Source organism: Zootoca vivipara, chromosome 3 (assembly GCF_963506605.1).
Source record: "Zootoca vivipara chromosome 3, rZooViv1.1, whole genome shotgun sequence".
Lineage (NCBI taxonomy): Eukaryota > Metazoa > Chordata > Lepidosauria > Squamata > Lacertidae > Zootoca > Zootoca vivipara.
In genome coordinates this window covers 53,458,574-53,469,065 of record NC_083278.1, presented here as the reverse complement: position 1 = coordinate 53,469,065, position 10,492 = coordinate 53,458,574, and positions in this window count along the sequence as shown.

The window sequence follows — 10,492 nt, the reverse complement described above, 5'->3', positions numbered from 1 at the left end:
ATTTGCTGCCAAATTGAATTGGAAATGGACCTTCTAAATGGACAGGAGGTATCTTTGCCAGAGGAGGGGAATTATTTCCAAAGTTTTGATGCACTCCTTTCAGCTAAGGCATCAGCTAGGATACAGTTTTGTAGCTAAGGTCTGCTCGATGTATATTTTTTTCATAGGCAAAGACTACTTTACTTGAAATGAACTTAGCCTGTGCACATCTTATCAGCTTGAAACACAATGAGGTCTGCATTTCAAATTGAAATTTCTTCTTGTTGCACTCCTAAGTATGCTCTGATGTGTTTCCACATTACCCATTGTCTGTTCCAGTGGATGGAGAAGGGTTGGGGATTTCTTCATCTGATAGTGAACATGACACACTCCCCCCCCCCTAATAATCTTCATGTGGCTCTTATCCACAGCCATGATCTTATACACCAGGGGTTCTTAACCTGTGGTCCATGAACACTTAAGGAGTTTGTGGATGGTCTTCGGGAAGTCAATGAACCAAGAGCAAAACGTTTTTTTCTTTGATTTCCTTCCTGTTACTTTGAGAATGATCTTTGCTGGGGGGGGGGGAATTCTTGGGAAAGGGTCCATAGCTTTCATCAGTTTTTCAATGACCCCCAAAACATTAAGAACCACTACTATACATCTTTCAGATACAATGGGATTTACTTTCTTATTCCTAGTTGGAGACAGCAATGCTTCTGAATACCAGTTGCTGGAAACCACAGTAGGGGAGATATAAAAAAGGGTAAAGGGACCCCTGGCCATTAGGTCCAGTCGTGACCGACTCTGGGGTTGCGCGCTCATCTCGCATTATTGGCCGAGGGAGCCGGCGTATAGCTTCCAGGTCATGTGGCCAGCATGACAAAGCCGCTTCTGGCAAACCAGAGCAGCATATGGAAACGCCGTTTACCTTCCCGCTGTAGCGGTTCCTATTTATCTACTTGCATTTTGACGTGCTTTCGAACTGCTAGGTTGGCAGGAGCTGGGACCAAGCTACGGGAGCTCACCCCGTCACAGGGATTCGAACCGCTGACCTTCTGATCAGCAAGCCCTAGGCTCAGTGGTTTAACCACAGCGCCACCTGGGTCCCATTAGGGGAGACATACTGGCATGCTAAGATGAGAATCTGTGCCGCCTCCTGCTGTAATTCAGTAGCAGAGTCCTTTACAACCTCACAGGTGGTTGATCATAAGTCCTCTTCTCTAGTAATATCCTGCTCAAGAGTAGCTACCTTCTGCTTCAAAGCCTGCAATTCATCATCCTGTTTCTTCATGACAGATGTAAACAGCCACCTGATGGCTTCCGTCTCCTCGTTTCCCCTGGGTTTTTCGTTTCCAAATGCAACCCTTTAAGGGCATTACCAAAGGCCATTTATACCCTGCTGTCAGCCATATTTGTATGGGACTATGTGTGTTGCACAACTGACAGTAATTGGAAGAGGACACTTCCTATGAATAGTGAAGCTCATTTATTCTGACCTTCAAGAAAGGCTGTGAGTCTTGGCAAGTCCTCTGAACAACTGAAGAGAAGTGCACATAATTTCCCAGAAAAATAATATGAATCCCACAGAAAAGTATAGAACCAGCCAAACCAACATGTGCTACTAACAACTCATCTAAAGTGTTCAGAACCCATTTTGTTCCTTTGTGGGGTTTTTTTTAAAAAATATATTCTTGGTGGCATTCAAGCTTTATTAAAAGAAATTACTGTTGTAGGAACACAGGATCTTTGGCTTTCCAGCTTCTCCTACCTGCAGGCTTTAATCTCTTTCGGAGATCCTGCAATTGTTGCTGTTAAAGGAGAAGTATGGCCTTTGTGTCCTAAGCCAAAGTGACTCCATAGGCAAAGTCTGTCATTGAAATGTTGGTTCTCCTTGAAACAGCATGAATTTCCATGCAAAGAGCACCTGAAGACCAAAGGAGACCAATTAAGTGTGTATGTGCAGAGCAATATTGTGTATTTTTCTTTACAAATACCTGGGACGACAGCTTGTGGCAAAGGGAATAATACCCCCCCCCCCACACACACTATGCTCCTGTTTAAAATCGCCGCACATACAAATGCCCAACCATAAAGCTGCCTTAGGAAGGAAGTGCCATTGGTGCCAGGATGATTTGGGATTGATGTGCCCCAATGGTTGTGGTTAGTCTGGAATTCACGAATGAAAAGATTTATTGTGTACTGCCAAATACATTATATCTCCTATCTGTTCTTCCAATTTAGAATGGAAGGATCTTACAGAACCTTCTGGAAATATTAAGCAGTTACCTCATATGCTGTCCTAGTGTTGCATCACAGTTGATTTACATGCAATACATAGGTCATAGAGAGTACACGAAGCAGGCTCTGCAAGGTTTCAGCTCCACATGTAATTGTTGCTTGTGATCGGGGAGATCAGTGGCTCTAATACTCTAACCATCTCATTATTGCCATTGTTGTCTAATAGCAACTGTCCCGGATTTCAGGGCTTACTAAGCCTGTAACATGGAGATGGCTCACCGAGTGAACACAGGATCTTACATAAATAAATCTTAAGCATCTCTGCTGAGTTGCTGCCCAAGATCAAAGTTTCACCCATGTGCACAGTTATTTGGAGAAAGCCAACATGGGTGGCCAATGCTGTTGGACTAAAACTTCCATCAGCCCTAGCAAGCATGGCTAATGGCCGGGGATGCTGGCAATTGTTTGGAGGACATCAGGTTGGCTAACCCAAACTTAGGACAAGTGTCCATGGTAATACCACAAACCTGCCACAAAACCAGCCTCCCTTATGGCAAGCTATTCTTGTATTCAGATTCTTTGTGCTGCCAACGACAGTCATGAACAATGTTCATTTGGGGTTCATCTTAACAAGATGGCAGTGATTTGCATGGTACACGGTTACAGATTTTATGGCCAGGATTGGGATAATGGACTATGGGAAACTTAATTCCAGAGAGGTAATCATGTTATTTAGCTGCAGCAATCCCCCACAAAGAGACTAATATATTTATTGTGGAATATGCCTCTGTGTTCATAACAGCTTATGCCACAGTAAATCAGTCTTTAAGATGCCTCTGGGCCATCTACTGTTTACAGGAAGCCTGTTTTTACCAGCACCTATGTGTTAAGTATGTACCAGTCCTGACTTTCAAGTGAACAGGGTCAGGACTAGGCTATAAATAATGTTATTGTTGAAATGCTGTTTGTGATGTTCTTCTGAGTTTAAATTGGTCAGGGTGAAGCATGAGTCCCTCAAGCGAGACCCATCTGGTCCAAGATTGCTGGTTTTATGAGTTCATATCATTTTACCTCTTCGTGCAGAATAAGTTGCACTACATAAAAAAGTGACTCCAGCACAGACTGAATCCAGTACCTGTAGTAAAATAAAAATCCTACCTATTTCCCTAATTAGCAACATGTTTGCGTGTGTGTATGTGTGTGTGTTGTAAATACAGCACTTATAATTTAAGACAGGGGTCAGCAAGGCTTACCTTGCCTGGGCCTGGGTCGTTTCACTGCCGTGGAGCCCCTTCCGTGGGCTGGGTTACGGGCGTGCACCTGCAATTTCCGGCGTCTGTACATGCGCAGACACGATTTCTGGCACTGCGAAAGCGAGACCCCGCGCCACGCTGTGCCACTTTAGCGCAGCATGTAGGGACTCGCTGAGCAGGTGGCTCGATTTGGGGGCGGCTCGGGGGCTGGTAAAACGACCCCCGTGGCCGCTTGTGGCCCATGGGCCTTAGGTTGCCAACCCCTGGTTTAAGAGAAGAAATTATTTCATTATTGATGGATCTGTAAGCTGGAGATAAGTCAATGTGGTCAGGTACTGTTTGGGAAGGACAGTGGCCCAGTGGAAAACATAATGCTCTGTATGCAAAAGTTCCCAGGTTCAATCTCCAGCTAAGGCCAGAACAAACTCTTTGTTGAAGCCCTGGTTAACCACTGAGCTCAATGAACGGACAGCCAATGGATTGACACAGTATAAGGCAGTTTTCTAAGCTTCAGTCCAAGGCACTTGGATTGACAAATTTGAAAAAACAAACAAATTTTAAAATACTGTAATGTAATAATTAGCAGACAGTGCTGAGGCTCGTAGGCTGGGAGATGGAAATAGCTAGGCTGATAAGATAAAGGACAAGAATGATACACCTCGAGAGAGGCGGAAAACAAGGATACTAAATAAGATACAGGATGCTCTTATGCTTTGTACAGAAAACATATTTTCAGGGATATGGAGATGGTATTGTTGAACTGTCATAGTCTGCTGTACTCACAATAGTTATGCCATTTCTTGTCATGTGCTTTGGTTGAATGACCTTTCCGTATTTCTGTAGTTCTTACAACACTGGCACAACATAACCGAAAGTTCTGCAATGGATTACAAATAGCGGGGGAGAGGAGGCAAGCAAAATGTGAGGGAGATAGTGAAAGATACAGGAATTCTTAAGGAAATCAGCCCTGAGTGCTCCCTGGAAGGACAGATCGTGAAGCTGAGGCTCCAATACTTTGGCCACCTCATGAGAAGAGAAGAATCCTTGGAAAAGACTCTGATGTTGGGAAAGATTGAGGGCACTAGGAGAAGGGGACGACAGAGGACGAGATGATTGGACAGTGTTCTCGAAGCTACGAACATGAGTTTGACCAAACTACGGGAGGCAGTGCAAGACAGGAGTGCCTGGCGTGCTATGGTCCATGGGGTCACGAAGAGTCGGACACGACTAAACGACTAAACAACAACAACAACAACAGGAAACTGAATGCAGATTTCCAAAAAATAGCAAGGAGAGACAAGAGGGCCTTCTTAAACGAGCAATGCAAAGAAATAGAGGACAACAATAGAATGGGGAAAACCAGAGATCTGTTCAAGAAAATTGGAGATATGAAGGGAACATTTCGTACAAATATTACCATAAAAAAGGACAAAAGTGGTAAGGACCTAACAGAAGCAGAAGACATCAAGAAGAGGTGGCAAGAATACACAGAGGAATTATACCAGAAAGATATGGAGGTCTCGTACACCCCAGGTAGTTTGGTTGCTGACCTTGAGCCAGACACCCTGCAGAGTGAAGTCAAATGGGCCTTAGAAAGCACTGCTAATAACAAGGCCAGTGGAAGTGATGATATTCCAGCTGAACTATTTAAAATTTTAAAAGATGATGCTGTTAAGGTGCTACACTCAATATGCCAGCAAGTTTGGAAAACTCAGCAATGGCCAGAGGATTGGAGAAGATCAGTCTACATCCCAATCCCAAAGAAGGGTAGTGCCAAAGAATGCTCCAACTACTGCACAATTGCCCTCATTTCACATGCTAGCAAGGTTATGCTTAAAATTCTACAAGGCAGGCTTAGGCAGTATGTAGACCGAGAACTCCCAGAAGTGCAAGCTGGATTTCAAAGGGGCAGAGGAACCAGAGACCAAATAGCAAACATGCGCTGGATTATGGAGAAAGCTAGAGAGTTCCAGAAAAACATCTACTTCTGCTTCATCGACTATGCAAAAACCTTTGACTGTGTCGTCCACAACAAACTATGGCAAGCTCTTAATGAAATGGGAGTGCCTGATCACCTCATCTGTCTCCTGAGAAATCTCTATGTGGGACAAGAAGCTATAGTTAGAACTGGATATGGAACAACTGATTGGTTCAAAATTGGGAAAGGAGTACGACAAGGTTGTATATTGTCTCCCTGATTATTTATCTTATATGCAGAATTAATCATGCGAAAGGCTGGACTAGATGAATCCCAAACTGGAATTAAGATTGCCGAAAGAAATATCAACAACCTCAGATATGCAGATGACACAACCTTGATGGCAGAAAGCGAGGAGGAATTAAAGAACCTTTTTAATGAGGGTGAAAGAGGAGAGCGCAAAATATGGTCTGAAGCTCAACATCAAAAAAACCAAGATCATGGCCACTGGTCCCATCACCTCCTGGCAAATAGAAGGGGAAGAAATGGAGGCAGTGAGAGATTTTACTTTCTTGGGCTCCTTGATCACTGCAGATGGTGACAGCAGTCATGAAATTAAAAGATGCCTGCTTCTTGGGAGAAAAGCAATGACAAACCTAGACAGCATCTTAAAAAGCAGAGACATCACTTTGCCAACAAAGGTCCGTATAGTTAAAGCTATGATTTTCCCAGTAGTGATGTATGGAAGTGAGAGCTGGACCATAAAGAAGGCTGATTGCCGAAGAATTTATGCTTTTGAATTATGGTGCTGGAGGAGACTCTTGAGAGTCCCATGGACTGCAAGAAGATCAACCCTATCCATTCTGAAGGAAATCAGCGCTGAGTGCTCACTTGAAGGACAGATCCTGAAGCTGAGGCTCCAATACTTTGGCCACCTCATGAGAAGAGAAGACCCTGATGTTGGGAAAGATTGATGGCACAAGGAGAAGGGGACGACAGAGGACGAGATGGTTGGACAGTGTTCTTGAAGCTACCAACATGAGTTTGACCAAACTGCGGGAAGCAGTGGAAGACAGGAGTGCCTAGCGTGCTATGGTCCATGGGGTCACAAAGAGTCGGACACCACTAAATGACTAAACAACAACAACAACATGTTTGGGTGAAGCAGGAATCAATTGGATAGTTCTGCTGGTGGTGCTATAGCATTTTTGAACACCTCCCACACCTTCCTTACAACAAGCCTGAAAAGCAGGCCAGTGTTGTTATGCCCTCATTGGAGGTGGGGGAATTGGTCTGAGGCTTTTTTTTAAAGCGAGTTAGTAGCAAAAGTGTCATTTGAATTGGAAACTCTGTGATGCATGACTCAGCCATTGCCACTTCACCCGCTTTTATGATGAACTCTCAGATCCTTGGGGATGTTTGAACACTTGTTTGGACTGCTAAAAGTCTCAGGTAGAAAATGACAAGAAAGTCCTCAATAAATTAATTGAAAGAACAAAGACAAATAAAAAATAGGACCAAAGAGAAATTAAAATATCATGAATGTGAGGAAAATAAATCACTATTAATGCAACAGGCCACACATTGACAGGAGTGTCAACAATTAATCCAACTTCTGACAGTATATCCTTTGACATCATCATTTACTGAAGCATGACCACATGGTATGAATTTTAATAATAAAGATTTCGACAACTTGGTTTGCTCTGACTAAAAATTATAATGCATGTTTAGCCATTTGTTTTGTCTGCCATTCTTGAAACATCCAATATAGGAATATGTTGCATTCCACTTATTTTATGATAGGCATTTTCCTCCCCTTTACTTCCTGAAAAGGGAGAAGTTCTGTCCTCAGTTTTTAAACTGATTTCCTGCTTTATTTTCCTCCTCTCTCTGTTTTAAAATGAGTTGCAATTTTATAATGGCATTGTTTGATTATGAATTGAGTCCAGAGGGGAGGTCATTCCAGAAGAAAGGCATAATTACAGACAAGGCGGATCTGTGCAGGGAATTGTGTGCTGTATTCAGCCTCAGCTTCAACCTTCTGAAAGCACTCTTCTGAAAAATGGGAATTAATCGGAAAGAGTAGAGTCCCTTTAGCATGTGCAAAGCAGACATAATTTCTATGAAGCTGTCAGGAGCCAGGGAAAAGTTAAAGTGATTTCTTTATTGGGCAGTCCTTAGGCTGAGGTGCTTAACAGGAGTCAGGAATCTAGGTGAAGGCTTTTTGAAATGTCAGAAGTGTTCAGTTAAGCAAAACTTTAATAGCCCTTCTATCCAAAATAAAATTCTGTGTCTGGCTCAATAAAATACACCCAGGGCATAAACTTTATTGATCAACATAACAAATAAGTTGCTACCATCTAGGAAAGGCCTGCACAACTCTTATAAACCCCCTGACCTTTGTAGCTGGGCAGCCATTTTGGGCACATTTTTGTTTAGTGATGAATTGATCTAGGTTAGGCTACCCTGCCTTTCCAGGGGCAATCACTATACAAGCAAATTTATTGCTTTACTACTTGAGTGTTAAGGGCTATTGATAAAAATTAACACATTTGAGTCTACTGTTTGCTGCATATTATCATGAAATTGCCACTAAACTTTTCTGAGGTGCTTTCCCAGTGAGTTTGGCAAGCGTGGCCTGGTTGCTATTGTTAGTTGTACCCTATAGAATTGGCTCGAAATGAAATGAACGTGTGGGCAATAAAAGGTGTCAGAGACAGCTACAAGCAACATTCATGCAGATCCTGGCTAATCTTAAAACACAATTACCAGTATGACTGTAAATGAAATTTCTCATAATGGCAGTGCATGTTAAACATCTCTGTCCTTTGGGGAAATATTTAAGTAAATGTTCTTCTATAAAAGCTTTACCATATGCCTCTAAAATTTACTAAAATAGGGTAGTTTAATAGGTCTTTTATGAGCTTATTTTTGAGAATGTGTACCAGCATTATAAATACAGGCCACAATCCCATCATTATTAAGCAAATTTAGGTCCCTATAATTTCAGTGGGTGAATTGTGCATGCACATAGAGCTCTCCCATTGGAATCAATGTGACTTATTTGTCCCGAGCCTTTGACACCGGAAAGAATAACAAGTGAAATCACTAACCATGTTTAGATCTTTGAAACCTAAGTAATTGCTTTCATTTCGACCCTTATGGACCAGAATAGATCAACAACTTCCATGACCTTCAGGTGCAGTGAGCCTTGCCCAGTGTAGGAACAAATCAGGTGCTGTTTGAAGCCTTTTGCCTCCACCCTACAATTCCCTTCATGTTGTGTAATATAACAATATAAATAAAGCTTTGGCTCTGCCCTTGACATTCCTTGAGCTAAGTACAGTTTGTCCTTCTCAAATGGCTTAATAGAAGTTGCACTCCCACCCAACCCAAAGTGTTTACAATAATGTTAACTTTTCATTGTATTAGATTGTTCTCAAACAAAGCTTTTGGCATGGGCAATTGAAGCCTGGAATGCTTTAGTGGGCATGGTAAACAAGATTCTATTAAGATTTATTATGGATGGTCCCACCACCACTTTTGCTCTAGTGATGGGGAACATCAACTCGGTGGCACTTGCATCTGAGTGGAGATGCATAGGTTTGGACAGTCATTTAAGAACAGGAGTTCAGTAAGGGCTGTGCAATGTTTTCCACTTTTTCTGCATAGACTAAATCATCTGTGTCATTGGCTGCTTGATCTGTGAACCCGCAGAGCCCACAAATCTCACATGATGAAGTTCACAGATGATGGCAACTGCCTACCCCACCACTATTTCACAGGTGACAATAGGAACTTGTATTACATTCCACATGTCAAGGTCAGGATCCCTGCTGAAAAATCACCAGCTTGATCAGCAGTCCGGGAAAATGCATTTTGGTATCAGAGGCAAATCCCTAAATGGCACACCCTGCCCAGTAGGGAAAATGGGTGAGGGAAGACATCAGGAGCAAAGTGGGGGGAAAGATTGACATTGGGATCTGCTGCCCCTGGTGAATTCTGCTGCCAGAGGCGGTCACCTCACCTGACCTCATGGGTGGGCCAGCTTTGTTGGCCAGCTTCCATCTCCATATTCCAGCTGCTACATTCTGACATTGATTTAGCCAATATTTTCAGTATAGACCTTGCCTATTCACACCAGCAAACTTAAGAGTTAGGATCCCCAAAAGTAAGAAATAGGGACAGAATACTGACAGTGATGTTCATGGGGCAATGAAGTGTCTACTCTTGATGGATTTTGTTCAGGGACTGTAACCCAGTGTTTCTCATTGATATGCCAATAGTATGGATTGGGGAGAAATCCACACTTTCTGAAGCAATATTAGAAAGGGAAATAACTTCTGAAATTCACACTTACTGTATCTGAATTTTGCTACGCAGTTCTTCAACCAAATTATGTTTACAAAAATGCATATGGGGGGGGGGGGAAGTGTGCATTAAAAATGAATATATTAGTGCAAATGACATAATAAAGCACACCATTAGGAGAAATTGTTTGCAAAAATGTGTGCCTTAGTCAAGACTGCATACAAAAATGTGTTTGTAAGGAAACATTTGCCCTAAAGTGCTTAAATATTTTTTATTAGAAATATTAAAAGATCACAGATTGCTGAGGAAATGTGGATTAACAGAGAGAACCAAAACTGACAGTCCTTCCATCCCTTTCTGACAAATATTTATATGAAAGTTGCTGTATTCCACTTTGCTTTTAGACATACTGAATAAGGTATCATGGTCACCACACAGGACCTACAGACAGGGCAGGGTTCCATAATTGAGACAGAACATTTTTATTGCTAAAAGCAGGCCCAGTTTGGGAATGGAAATCCTAGTTTGCTTAATTTATTCACTTGATCTCATTCTGGCTTAATACCCTGGTTAGTAAACCAACATTTAACTAGCCCAATGCTCATTCCCGATTTCATAAAACAGAGCTTATGAAGCCACCTCATTTGAACTGGTCCTTTCTTGAACAAGAATAATTGCAAGTATTCAGCACTGCACATCTGCCTGACTTATGTGAACTTCAGAGGTTTTTTTTAATGATTAAATAATTGATCTTCCCAGCAAACAACCAAAACACCACAAAACAAAG